This window comes from Leucoraja erinacea, chromosome 17, assembly GCF_028641065.1.
Source record: "Leucoraja erinacea ecotype New England chromosome 17, Leri_hhj_1, whole genome shotgun sequence".
Lineage (NCBI taxonomy): Eukaryota > Metazoa > Chordata > Chondrichthyes > Rajiformes > Rajidae > Leucoraja > Leucoraja erinaceus.
In genome coordinates, this window is record NC_073393.1 from 8,125,986 (window position 1) to 8,140,026 (window position 14,041).

Below are 14,041 nucleotides of genomic sequence, written 5' to 3' on the forward strand. Positions count from 1 at the left end.
CACAGCTATTGCCAGCTTAACTGAGGACCACGTCTCTTCCCTTGTCGGCACTTCCTACTTCACTCGGAGCATGGTGGATATATGGATTGAGTTGACAGAGGAGGTAGTTGAGGCAGGTACTATAACAACAGTTAAAAGGCATTTGGACAGGCACATGGTCTGTGAAGGTCAAAAATAGGCAGGTGGGACTAGTGCAGATGGGACATCTTTTATTTTGTATCAAAAATAATTTATTTAATTACTATCAGGACGCAAAATAAAACTGTGGCAACACACCCACCGCCATAGTACAAAATCACCAACTAATTCGGACACTACATTTTCAAACAACCATGTTCCAACCCTTACAAGTATACTAAATAACTACTATACAACTATGTCCCTCTCTACCACCACCCGGACACAGACGTAACCCCAGAAAAGGGGCAAGCATCTGGCTCGGGCAAAGCCCTCTTACGCCTGGTGCCGTGATGGCCAGCTTGGCCGATGGGATATCTTGGATAGCATGGGCATTTTGGGCTGTACGCTGTAGGTTCCCATACGCTATTACTCTATGACTACCCTACACACACCCGGGACAATTTTACATTCGTACATTTACGCCAAGCCAATTAACCTACAAACCTGTACGTCTTTGGAGTGTGGGAGGAAACCGGAGATCTTGGAGAAAACCCACGCAGGTCACGGGGAGAACGTACGGAGACTATACAGACATGAACCCGAAGTCAGGATTGAACCCGGGTCCCTGGAGCTGTAAGGCAGTTGCTCTACCACTGCGCCACCATGCCACCCTGTCTACACACTTAATTTCTAACCCTCAAGGAGATACTTATTTCCATGCACCATAAATATCATTTATTACTACTGTGGACAGCCCAACCTCTGTCTGTTATGTTCTAATAATAATAATAATAATAATATATTTTATTGTCATTGCACATAAGTGCAATGAGATTTGTGTACGCAGCTTCCATCCGACATCATAACTTAAGTAACTACTAAAATTTAAGTTTAGATCCCCCGAGAACATGGTTTGTACAAAGAACATTACAACAGTAAAATAGTCAAAACAGACTAAAGTGCAGATGTGGCTGTGTGACGTGACCATCCGAGGGAGACAGTCCAGGGGGGATGGGGGGCACTCAGCAGGGCCGGTTCAGAGCCGCTATAGCTCTGGGAATAAAGCTGTTTCTGAGTCTGGAGGTTCGGGGTGTAGAAGGCCTTGTAACGTCTGCCGGAGGGAAGTAGTTCGAACAGTCCATTACAAGGGTGTGAGGAGTCTTTGTGGATGCTGACGGCCTTCCTGAGGCACCGTGTGTGGTAGATGCCCTCCAAGGCTGGCAGCCGTGTCCCAATTATCTTCTGCGCTCTGTGGACGACGCGCTGAAGAGCTCTCCTCTCCGCCTCCGTGCAGCTGAGATACCACACAGAGATGCCATACAATAGTATGCTCTCTGTGGTGCAGCGGTAGAAGGTTGTCAGCAGCTGCTGGGCCAGACCAGTCCTTTTCAATGTTCTCAGAAAGAACAGTCGTTGTAGTGCCTTTTTAACCAGCGCAGCGGTGTTGGTGGACCATGTGAGTTCCTCTGAAATGTGATGTATTAATTAATTTGTCATCTAATTAAAGAGGAGGTAAGTGTCTTGAATTTCATTTCATTTAGGATGTAGAATTAATAAAAAGTAATGACCGTGATTTCGTTATGCAGTCTGTGAAAATAAACCTTACTCTGCAAGTTGACCATGTAACATGCTGGATTATTTATTGCAATGGTGGGTGTTCATTGCAGTCCTGTAAAATTCATTCCACGAGAAATATGAATAAGCTAAATATTAATGAGGGTACCTTGGATGAACAAGAGGCAGAAGGATAAGATTGGGACAAAGGAGGGTGTTTGAGGTGAGAACATGACAGGGATGAAGAGATTCGGACTAAAGTGAAAATGAGGAACAAATAAAACACTGAAGACAAGGTGGAACAAATAAAATTAAATTCAAGAAAGCGATGATCAGTTTCAGTTTCAGTTTAGTTTATTGTCACGTGTGCAGTGAAAAGTTATTGCTTGATGGCCATTTAAAAAGGATCCTCAGATTGGGAATAAGAGCGCTGAGGTGTGGATGGTATTAAAAGGATTGGGCAGCACGGTGGCGCAGCGGTAGAGTTTACTGCCTTACAGGGCCAGAGACCCAGGTTCGATCCTGACTACGGGTGCTGTCTATAGGGAGTTTGTATGTTCTCTCCATGATCTGTGTTTTCTCCAGGTGCTTTGATTTCTTTCCGGGGTATTTTTTAAAGCAGAGGTTAATGGGTTATTGATGGGAAAGTCATCAAGGATTACGGGAAACAGGCCCTTCGGCCCAACGTCCACACCAGCCAACATGTCCCAGCTACACTAGTCCCACCTGCCTGCGTTTGGCCCATATCCCTCCAAACCTACCCTATCCATGTACCTGTGGAACTGTCTCCTAAACGAAACTAAACTAGTCTCTGCATCCAAGCCTTGCAGTCTTAGGATCAATGTCAGGTTTCCCATGTATGCGTAGCTCGAACATAGTTGGACGAATTGGTGGACCTGTTATCAAATCAGTATTTCATGAGAATTGACATTTGAACCTCATTGCTCTGTACAAGCCTGGAGGTGCTTGGTACAGCTTGGACTGCACAGCTTGTAAGGTGCACCAGAAATGTGAGCTCACAGCAGAAATCGGAAGTAAATCAAGAGCTTTAGCATTGAGAAAGTTACTACTACCCGCCTCAGTTTAGCCTCCTGCAAACCTATTAGCCAATATAAATTACCAGATTAGTTTCGTTCTTTACAAAGAATATTAATGCTCGGTGAAAAATCTGGAAACGGTGATGTGGGTGGATAATAACAGCAGGAAGTTTTAATGCCTGAAGCAACAAATAATTTATATTGCTGACGAAACCTTTGTATACACATTCCAATAGCACACACGGTCTTCAAAGCCTCTTACCCCCTGACTATTGCTTACTCATGAAAGGAAAATTCAGCAATCCGAACATGTACTTCTGATTGAACTCAGTCTTATGTTTTTAAATGGGTACTTTTAATTGATCGCTACTTCCTTATTCACTCTCACGCAAAAAAAAGTACCTTGCAAGTTCTCAACTAATCTTCATCCCACTCTTGTCCATGTTCCAGCTTGAAAAGCAAACGGAATTAAAAATGTTGAGCGTAATAGATCGGGCAGAAGCACAGAGTCTCTTGCCCAGAGTAGGTGAATTGAGGACCAGAGGACATAGGCTTAAGGTGAAGGGGAAAAGATTTGATAGGAATCTGAGGGGTACCGTTTTCCACACAAAGGGTGGTGGGTGTATGGAACGAGCTGCCAGTGGAGATAGTTGAGGCTGGGACAATCGCAATGTTTAAGAAACATAGAAACATAGAAAATAGGTGCAGGGGTAGGCCATTCGGCCCTTCAAGCCTGCACCGCCATTCAATATGATCATGGCTGATCATCCAACTCAGTATCATGTTCCTGCCTTCTCTCCATATCCCCTGATCCCTTTAGCCACAAGGGCCACATCTAACTCCCTCGTAAATATAGCCAATGAACTTGTCTCAACTACCTTCTGCGGCAGAGAATTCCAGAGATTCACTACTCTCTGTGTGAAAAAAGTTCTTCTCATCTCGGTCCTAAAAGATTTCCCCCTTATCCTTAAACTATGACCCCTTGTTCTGGACTTCCCCAACATCGGGAACAATCTTCCTGCATCTAGCCTGTCCAACCCCTCAAGAATTTTGTAAGTTTCTATATGATCCCCCCTCAATCTTCTAAATTCTAGCGAGTACAAACCGAGTCTATCCAGTCTTTCTTCATATGAAAGTCCTGGCATCCCAGGAATCAGTCTGGTGAACCTTCTCTTTACTCCCTCTATGGCAAGAATGTCTTTCCTCAGATTAGGAGACCAAAACTGTACGCAATACTCCAGGTGTGGTCTCACCAAGACCCTGTACAACTGCAGTAGAACCTCCCTGCTCCTATACTCAAATCCTTTTGCTATGAAACAGTCAGACATGTACACGGATAATGCAGGAAGGGACTACAGATGCTGGTTTAAACCGAAAATAGACACAAAAAGCTGGAGTAACTCAGCGGGTCAAACAGCATCTCTGGAGAAAAGGATTAGGTGATGTTTCGGGTCGAGGCTGAACAAGGATCTCGACACCGAAACAGTTTAGGAGGGATATGATTGGTACGGGAGTAAAGGGTTATGGGGAGAAGGCAGGAGAATGCCTTCTCAGGCAGGAGAAATTTATGGAATTCCCTGCCACAGAGGGCAGTGGAGGCCAAGTCACTGGATGGATCTAAGAGAGAGTTAGATAGAGCTCTGGGGGCTAGTGGAGTCAAGGGATATGGGGAGAAGGCAGGCACGGGTTATTGATAGGGGACGATCAGCCATGATCACAATGAATGGTGGTGCTGGTTCGAAGGGCCGAATGGCCTCCTCCTGCACCAATTTTCTATGTTTCTAATGGGGTGAGGAAGAGATAGATCAACCATGATTGAATGGCGGAGTAGAAGATGGGTCGAATGGCCTAATTCTGCCCTTATCCATTATGACCTTAATTAGTAACAGTGTCAGAGGTTATGGGTGTCAGAGAAGGCAGGAGAATGGGTTTGCGGGGAAAACCCTGTACAACAACATTCATAAGAAGTAAATTTAGAGCATCAAGTCAAGTCAAGTTTATTTGTCACATACTCATACGAGATGTGCAGTGAAATGAAAAGTGGCAATGCTTGCGAGTAGTGTAAAAATAAAGCAGAATAAGAAGGTGGATGGAATGGCCACCTTCTGGCTTAAAATTGGCAATCAAATGTAACCCATCGCAATGCTACAAAGAGAACGCTTGGTTAATGCAATCTGCTCGGCACGTCACTGCAAGATATCAAATCCTTGACCAGAAGGGATGTCTGGATTCCTGCTCAACATCCATTTCCCAAAGTCCCAGCCCATTCTGATTAAACTATGCACAATTTGTTCAAGTCTTATTTGCTAAACTTTTACAGGCTTCAAGGATTTGAATGGCATCTCAGGAATTATTCTTTAATACCCAGCTGAGCTATTAAAAAAAAAAATCAATGAATTTGATTTGAATGGCTTGAATAAGTGGCTTATCTGTTCAAACAATTTAAGAAACTTTCCTTCCTAGAAATCCCCAGAGATACTTATAGATATCCAGTCTTGGAGTGTTATTGACCTGTGATCTATACTGAAACAGTAATTCACAATAAGGGCGGCAGGATGGTGCAGTGATAGAGTTGCTGCCTTACAGCACCAGAGACCCGGGTTCGATCCTTGTAGACAACAGAGCTTGTACGTTCTCCCCGTGACATGCGTGGGTTTTCTCCGGGTGCTCCGGATTCCTCCCACACTCCAAAGACATACAGGTTTGTAGGTTAATTGGCTTCAGTAAATTTGTAAAACGTCTCTAGTGTGTGTGGGATAGGGTTAGTGTGCGGGGATCGGTGGGCTGAAGGGCCTGTTTCGGGCTGCATCTCTAAGCTAAACTAAAAATAAGGGGATATTGCTAAATGGTGCATCTTTCCTTAAATCACTCAGCTTTAAGGCAAATTAATCATTTCAATTGCAGATGAATAATTCTGTAAAAACATAAGTTTATCTAGATTTTGCGTCATAAATGGACATATTGATATTTTGCATCTTGGTTTAAATCTCAGCAAATCTTTATTCCATTCATTGTTTTTTGTTCATTATATTGTACGGTCATTATATTGACCGTAGTGAGACTGGTCTTTGATTATATTGGCTGGTTTTACAAGGCAGCCTAAAGTATAGATGGAATCCATAGTGGGGCGTTTGGGCTGTGTGATGCGTTGGGCTACATCCACGAATCTCTGCAATTCCTTGCCTTGTGGAAATTCCTTGCAGTGTAAAGGCGGCACAGTGGTGCAGCGGTAGAGTTGCTGCCTTACAGCGCCAGAGACCTGGGTTCGATCCTGACTATGGGTGCCGTGTGTACATTGGGTGAGAGGGCGATGGAGCAGCGGCATTGGACACCAATGGCTAGGCTTGGTCAGGCCGATCCTGCAACGCCGCCAGATACTCTATCCAGATCCCGGGATGGCGGGACTGTCATATGCTGAGAAAATGGAGCGGCTGGGCTTGTACACTCTGGAGTGTAGAAGGATGAGAGGGCATCTCATTGAAACATATAAGATTGTTAAGGGCTTGGACACGCAAGAGGCAGGAAACATGTTCTTGATGTTGGGGGGAGTCCAGAAACAGGGGCCACAGTTTAAGAATAAGGGGTAAGCCATTTAGAACGGAGTCGAGGAAACACTTTTTCTCACAGAGAGTGGTGAGTCTGTGGAATTCTCTGCCTCAGAAGACCGTGGAGGCAGGTTCTCTGGATGCTTGCAAGAGAGCTAGATAGGGCTCTGGATAGGGCTCTTAAAACGGGGTACTATTGAGGATGATCAGCCATGATCATATTGAATGGCGTTGCTGGCTCGAAGGGCCGAATGGCCTGCTCCTGCACCTATCGTCTATAGTGTGTTGTCTATTATCTTTCACTATTCGGTAAGTTTCAATGAGGCCCCCTCTCATCTTTCTAAACTCCAATGAGTAGAGGCCCAGTGCCATTAAATGCGTATCATTCATTAACCCACTCATTCCTGGAATCATTCTCGTAAAGCTCATCTGAACCCTCTCCAGGGCCAGCACATCCTTCCTCAGATATGGGGCTCCAAATGGTTCACAAAATGTACCATTGACCCATTGAATGTCCATGTTGTCCCCGTGATCACGCGGGCTTTCACCACCACCCACATCTCCAATATCTCACCAATTCTCCTGACCCTTTACATCCCAGGCCCCACTAACTCCTCTCCAATAACCCTCACGCTACGTTTCAGCAGGAAATCACAGAAAATAAATCTACACCACAAGCCACTGTGACTCTCCCAGCAGAACATCCTAAGGTTTATTCTGGGGTGGGGCCAAAGATGTCCTAGTTGGGTTGCTCCTAGGCCTGGCCAAGCTGGCCATCCGTAAGTCACGGCACCAGGCGGAAGAGGACTTTGCCCGAGCCAGATGCTTGCCCCTTTTTCCGGGTAATGTCCGTGCCCGGGTGGTGTTAGAGAGGAACAAAGTTGTATAGTGGTTATTTAGTATATTTGTACAGATTGTAACAGATGTGTTTGAAAATTGTCTAGATAATTTGGTGATTTTGTACTATGGTGGTGGGTGCGTTACCACGGTTTTGTTTTGTATCGTGATTGTAATTAAATAAATTATTTTTGAAAAAAAATTATTTTTGGAAAAATAGACTTTGGAAAAATAGTCCGTTTCACTTTCTAATTGTCTCCTTATAAATATCGGTATTTCATTTGTCTACTTAATTGGTGCAGAATTTGTTGAGAAATGTTGATAACTTCTACATGTGCACAGTGGAGAGCATGCTGACCTGTTGCATCGTGCCTTGGTTCGACAACTTGAGCGTCCAACAGCGGAAAAAGCTGCAAAAAGTTGTAAACACTGCCCAGGCCATCACTGGCTCTGACCTCCCTTCCATCGAGGGGATCTAGCGCAGTCGCTGCCTCAAAACAGCTGCCAGCATCATCAGGAACCCACACCATCCTGGCCTCACACTCATGGTGAATCTCTGGAATTCTCTGCCACAGAAGGTAGTGGAGGCCAGTTCGTTGGCTGTATTTAAGAGGGAGTTAGATGTGGCCCTTGTGGCTAAAGGGATCAAGGGGGTATGGAAAGAAGGCAGGTACAGGATACTGAGTTGGATGATCAGCCGTGATCATATTGAATGGTGGTGCAGGCTCGAAGGGCCGAATGGCCTACTCCTGCACCTATTTTCTATGTTTCAGTGTTTCATCTCTCCGCTGCCATCAGGTAGAAGGTACAGGAGCTTGAAATCTGCAACATCCAGGCTCAGGAACAGCTGCTTCCCCACAGCCATCAGACTATTAAACACAACTTCAAACAAACTCTGAACTATAAGAGCCTATTGCCCTTTATCTGTTTAATTATGTGTATATATATGGTCTATGGTATATAGACACACTGAACCGTTCTGTATTTATGCCTACAATATTCTGTTGTGCTGCAGCAAGCAAGAATTTCATTCTGGGACACATGCCAATAAACTCTCTTGACTTGACTTGTATATATCCATCTGCAATGAGGGAAAACTCAAAGTTGCTGTCAGCACTTCATTATTGTCATACTAATTGTCTTTTAACTGTCTAAATAGAAAATTACCATTGCACCTGAGTATAAATTATTTTGACAAGGCCTACTTTCCAAAATAATCATTGGTCTTTTCTAATCACCTCAGATTTTTCTAAATACTTAACATTTGTCCTTAATTGGAATTCATTAATTTCACCTTCCACAAATGCTAAACTAATTTCATCGGCACGGTGGCGCAGCGGTAGAGTTAGTGCCTCACAGCACTGGAGACCCAGGTTCGATCCTGACTGCGGGTGCTGTCTGTGCAGAGTTTGTACGTTCCCCCCATGACCTACTTGGGTTCTCCCCAAGATCTTAGGTTTCCTTCTCACACTCCAAAGACGTACAAAGGATTGTAGGGTAATTAGCTTGGTATAAATGTAAAATTGTCCCTAGTGTGTATAGGGTAGTGTTAATGTGCGGGGATTGTTGGTCGGTGAGGACTCGGTGGGCCGAAGGGCCTGTTTCTGTGCTGTATCTCTAAACTAAACAATTTCCTGCTGTTCTATTCTCTTCTATTTTCTTGAAAGGAACTATTCCTGTTACCTGTTAGGATGACTTCTGAAGTGAAGGATTATATTTTAGATTGAGTTTATCGAGGTACAGTGAAAAGTTTTTGTTGCGTGCTAACCAGTCAGCAGAAAGATAATACATGATTACAATCGATCCATTTACAGTGTATAGATACATGAGAAGGGAATAACATTTAGTGCAAGGTAATGCCAGCAACTTCCGGTCAAGATTAGTCTGAGAGACATCAAAGAGGTAGATAATAGTTCAGGACAGCTCTCTGGTTGTGGTGGGATAATTCAGTTGCCTGATAACATCGTCAAATCTTCTACCATGGTGCTTTTAAACAAAACTGTTTTCTTGTTGATACAAACTTTCATGAATTTGGGTCCATGATTCATTATTAATGTCTCTGAAGGTCAGTCCCTGGTTGGAACATGATGGTCCTATAGCACAGCAATAGACACTTTGGCGGACAACGTATGCATACCCCATCAAGTGTCCATCCAAACTAATCCCATTTAACAGCATTTGGATCATAGCCATCCAAGTTGTGCTAATAGAAGTGCTAGTCTTCTTGTGTAAGTGTTTTGAGATTGCTGAATCAGCAACTCTGCCAATTCCTTATACTCACCTACATGCATAGATACATAGAAAATAGGTGCAGGAGTAGGCCATTCGGCCCTTCGAGCCAGCACCGCCATTCAATGTGATCATGGCTGATCATCCACAATCAGTACCCCGTTCCTGCCTTCTCCCCATATCCCTTGATTCCGCTAGCCACAAGAGCTCTATCTAACTCTCTTTTGAATGCATCCAGTGAATCGGCCTCCACTGCCTTCTGAGGCAGAGAATTCCACAAATTTACAATTCATTGGGGGAAAAAGCTTTTTCTTATCTCAGCTCTAAATGGCCTACCCCTTATTCTTAAGCTGAGGCCCCTGGTTCTGGACTCCCCCTACATCGGGAACAAGTTTCCTGCATCTAGCGTGTCCAATCCCTTAATAATTTTATATGTTTCTATAAGATCCCCTCTCATCCTTGTAAATTCTAGTGTAATACAAGCCTGATTTCTTCATATGAAAGTCCCGCCATCCTGGGAATTAACCTCGTGAATCTACGCTGCACTCCCTCAATTTCAAGAATGTTCTTCCTCAAATTGAGACCAAAACTGCACACAATACTCCAGGTGTGGTCTCACCAGGGCCTTTTACAACTGCTGAAGAACCTCTTTGTACCTGTACTCAAATCCTCTCGTTATGAAGGCTTTCTTCGCTGCCTGCTGTACCTGCATGCTTACTTTCAGTGACTGATATACAAGGACACCCAGGTCTCGTTGTACTTTCCCCTTTTCCTAATCTGACACCATTCAGATAATGTATAATCCATATCTCCCTTGAATATGTTTTGTCAACTGATACAAATATTTAAAAAATGCTTGTGTCAATCCTGATAGCTGCCTGATTTGTTTTTCTCTACTTGGGTGGCACAGTGGCACAGTGGTAGAGTTGCTGCCTTTCAGCGCCAGAGACCCTGGTTCGATCCTGACCATGGGTGCTGTCTGTATGGAGTTTGCATGTTCTCCCCGTGACTGGGTAGGTAGGTTAATTTGGCTTTGGTAAAAATTGAAAAATTGTCCCTTGTGTGTAAGATAGAGCTAGTGTACAGTGATTGCTGGTCAGTGTGGACTCAGTGGGCCAAAGGGCCTGTTTCCACACTGGATCTCTTAACAAAACTAAACTAAACCACTCATTTTTGCACCTCGTATTACAGCTTTCAATTTTATTTTTGATTACCAATATTAGTTCATTGAAACTAATTAGTTACTTGAAACTAATTAGTTAATTGAATCTGAAGAAGGGTTTTCGGCCCGAAACGTTGCCTATTTCCTTCGCTCCATAGATGCTGCTGCACCCGCTGAGTTTCTCCAGTATTTTTGTGTACCTTAGTTAATTGAAAGGTATAGAATGAAAAACAGGCCCTTCGGCCCACCAAGTCTTTGCCGGCCATCACTAGTTCTTTGTTAACCTGCTTTCTCATCCAGTCTCTGATTGCTCTAGGGTCTTTAGTGTGTGGGAGGAAATTGGAGCACCCGGAGAAAACCAACGTGGTCACAGGGAGAACGTGCAAACTCCACACAGACAACACCCAGGGTCAGGATCGATCCGGGCTCTCTGGCGCTGTGCGGCAGCCGCACTACCAGCTCTGTCACTATGTCTCTTGACCTTGCCGAAATAACCTGGGTATAGATGTGTGGAAACAAGGAACTGCAGATGCCAGTTTACAAAAGAGGACACAGAGTGCTGGAGTAACTCGGCGGGTCAGACAACATCTCAGACGGACATGGTTAGCGGGCGTTTTGTGTTGGTATCCTTCTTGAGACTGACTGTGGGAGGGTGGCAGGGGGAGAAGGATATAGATGTTCTTTGTTGTGAACAGGTAACTTCTAATTTCACTGTTGTGTACTTGGATGTAAAAGTATGAATGCTATATTCTGTGAAATGTTGTCATACCGCAGTCTTTGAATATGGATTCCGAATATTTTACTATCATATAAATGCATTGAAATTCCTTGTTTGCATGGCACTGCGGGAGTACAAAGTATACATGATAGTGATAGATGCAACATCGAATCGGACTGACACTGTTATCAGGCAACTGAACCATCCAACCAACAACTACAGAGCAGTCCTGAGCTACCATCTACCTGATTGGAGACCCTCGGACTATCTTTAATCAGACTTCACTGGACTTTATCTGGCACATTATTCACATTATTCCCTTTATCGTGTATCGATACAGTGTGGATGGCACGATTGTAATCACATCTTGCCTTTCCGCTGACTGGTTACCACGCAACAAAAGATTTTCACTGTACCTCGGTGCATGTGAGAATAACCTAAACTCACCTAAACTCATCGCAACAATGATCTGAAGAAAGGCCTTGACCCGAAATGGTGCCCGATCCTTCTCTCCAGAGATGCTGCCTGTCCCGCTGAGTTACTCCAGCATTTTGTGTCTATCTTCGCTTTCGACCAGTTCCTTCCCACACATTGCAATGATCAACACAGTTTAACTGTTAAAAGGGGGATTCACACTAATTTCCCACTGTAATGACTCCGATATTGAAATATAGATAACATAAACCTTGTTCGTTCAGTAGTTTAGTTTAGACATACAGCGCGGACACAGGCCCTTCAGCCCACCGAGTCCGTGCCGACCAGCTATTCCCGTACACTAGGACTATCCTACACGCTAGGGACGGTTTACAATTTTACCCACGCCAATCAACCTACAAATCTGCATGTCTTGGGAGTGCGGGAGGAAACCGGGGCACCCGGGGAAAACCCACGCAGGTCACAGGGAGAATGTACAAACTCTGCACAGACAGCACCCATAGTCTGGATCGAAACCGGGTCCCTGGCGCTGTGAGGCAGCAACTCTACCACCGCGCCATTGTAGTGCCCTAACATTTTTAGCCCCTATTCCATCCCTCTGTTCCAAAAATCAATGTATGGTCCCCAGATAAGGGATGTATCAGATATTAAACTGATAAGAACAGATACTACATTTTATCTTAGCCAAAAGGCCACAGCTAGGTCTTTGATCAGACCAACGTCATAACTATTCTAAATTAACCTCTCTGGTTCAGAAGATGTATGTATACCACCTGAATCCAGTTTCAATTCCTGAAAAAAAAAGTAATGTTTCTGTTAATTTTAAAATAGTGTTTTAAGAACATGTCTTACGCTTTGAATCTGTACAGTGTACCTTTCTCTTAACAGGGCACATGTTAACAGGACACAGGACACACTCTTAACAGGTACACAGTGAGTGTAGGAAGGAACTGCAGATGCTGGTTTAAACCGAAGATCGACACAAAACGCTGGAGTATCTCAGCGGGCCAGGCAGCAGCTCTGGAGAGAAGGAATGGGTGACGTTTCGGGTCGAGGCCCTTCTTCTGATTAGTCAGGGGACATGGATAGTAAAGGTTTAGAGGCATATGGGCCAAACGAGGGCAAGTGGGACTAGTATAGATGGGACATCTCGGGCAGCGTGGGCGTTGAGCCGAAGGGCTGTATTATAATTGTGCTAAATTTCATTTTTTTTAAACATTAATTCCATCATTTTATGATCACCTTTAAGGAACACCTTCACAGTTTAAGGATAAGGGGGAAGTCTTTTAGGACCGAGATGAGAAAAAAAAAATTCACACAGAGAGTGGTGAATATGTGGAATTCTCTGCCACAGAAAGTAGTTGAGGCCAGTGCATTGGCTATATTTAAGAAGGAATTATTGGACAGGTACATGGATTGGAAAGGTTTCAAAGGATATGGGTCAAAGCTGCCATCCACTTCTTTGATCGGACTTTACTGGACTTTAACTTGCACTAAACATTATTCTCATTATTCCCTTATCTGTACACTGTGGATGGCTCGATCGTCACCATGTATTGTCTTTCCTGAATAGGATGCAACAAAAGCTCGGCACACGTGACAATAAATTAAATTCAAACTCGAATAAATATATCCAAGCCCTACCCTCCGGTTTTTGATTTCCCCATCTCTGTATAAAAGATTCTGTGCATTAACTCTATGTATTATATTAAAACTAAACGTGGGTAAATGGGACTAGCTTATTAGTTGGCGTGAATGAGTTGGTCTGAAGATCCTCTCGCCTTGCTGTGTAACTCTATAACTCCATTAAAAATGAAATCTCCTACTCCTGTTCCAGTTTCCCTTTAAAATATTTGGCTGGATTTATATGGACCGTTCTTTAACATGAATTGGATTAACTTTAATGAATGAATGAATAAATGTATGAATTGAATGAATGAATGAATGAATGAATGAATGCATGATACAAATTCACATACAAGGAATTTGCCTTGGTGCTCCACCCGCAAGTGACAACATGACATACAGTGAGAGTTAGGAATGACACATAAACCATTAAACATCTTCACCCTGTTCCAAATTATTTTCAACCCGAATGGAAATACAATTTATGCCTGATTCATCACATGCTTTGAGATTCTATCGACAACCCTAATTATTGCATTCTCTACAGCATCTACACCCCTTCTCTCTATTGACAATCTCTCGCGACATAAAAACTGACCGTTTTAGTTCAATTTAGTTTAGAGATACGGTGTCTGCACCGACCAGCAATCCTCGAACACTAACACTATCCGACACACGCTAGGGACAATTTACAGTTTTACCAAGCCAGTTCACATTCAAACCTGAACGTCTTTGGAGTGTGGGATGAAACCAGGGCTCCCAGAGAACACCCACAGAG

At 43.8% G+C, this 14,041-nt stretch overlaps 1 non-coding gene across 1 annotated transcript; it reads right to left on the reverse strand.

Annotated features, from left to right (window-relative positions):
- Window positions 1-12,154: 12,154 nt before the first annotated feature.
- On the reverse strand, window positions 12,155-12,339 carry LOC129705525 (U2 spliceosomal RNA). Its single transcript, XR_008724921.1, has one exon. It is a non-coding gene; the product is annotated as a U2 spliceosomal RNA (small nuclear RNA).
- Window positions 12,340-14,041: the final 1,702 nt, after the last annotated feature.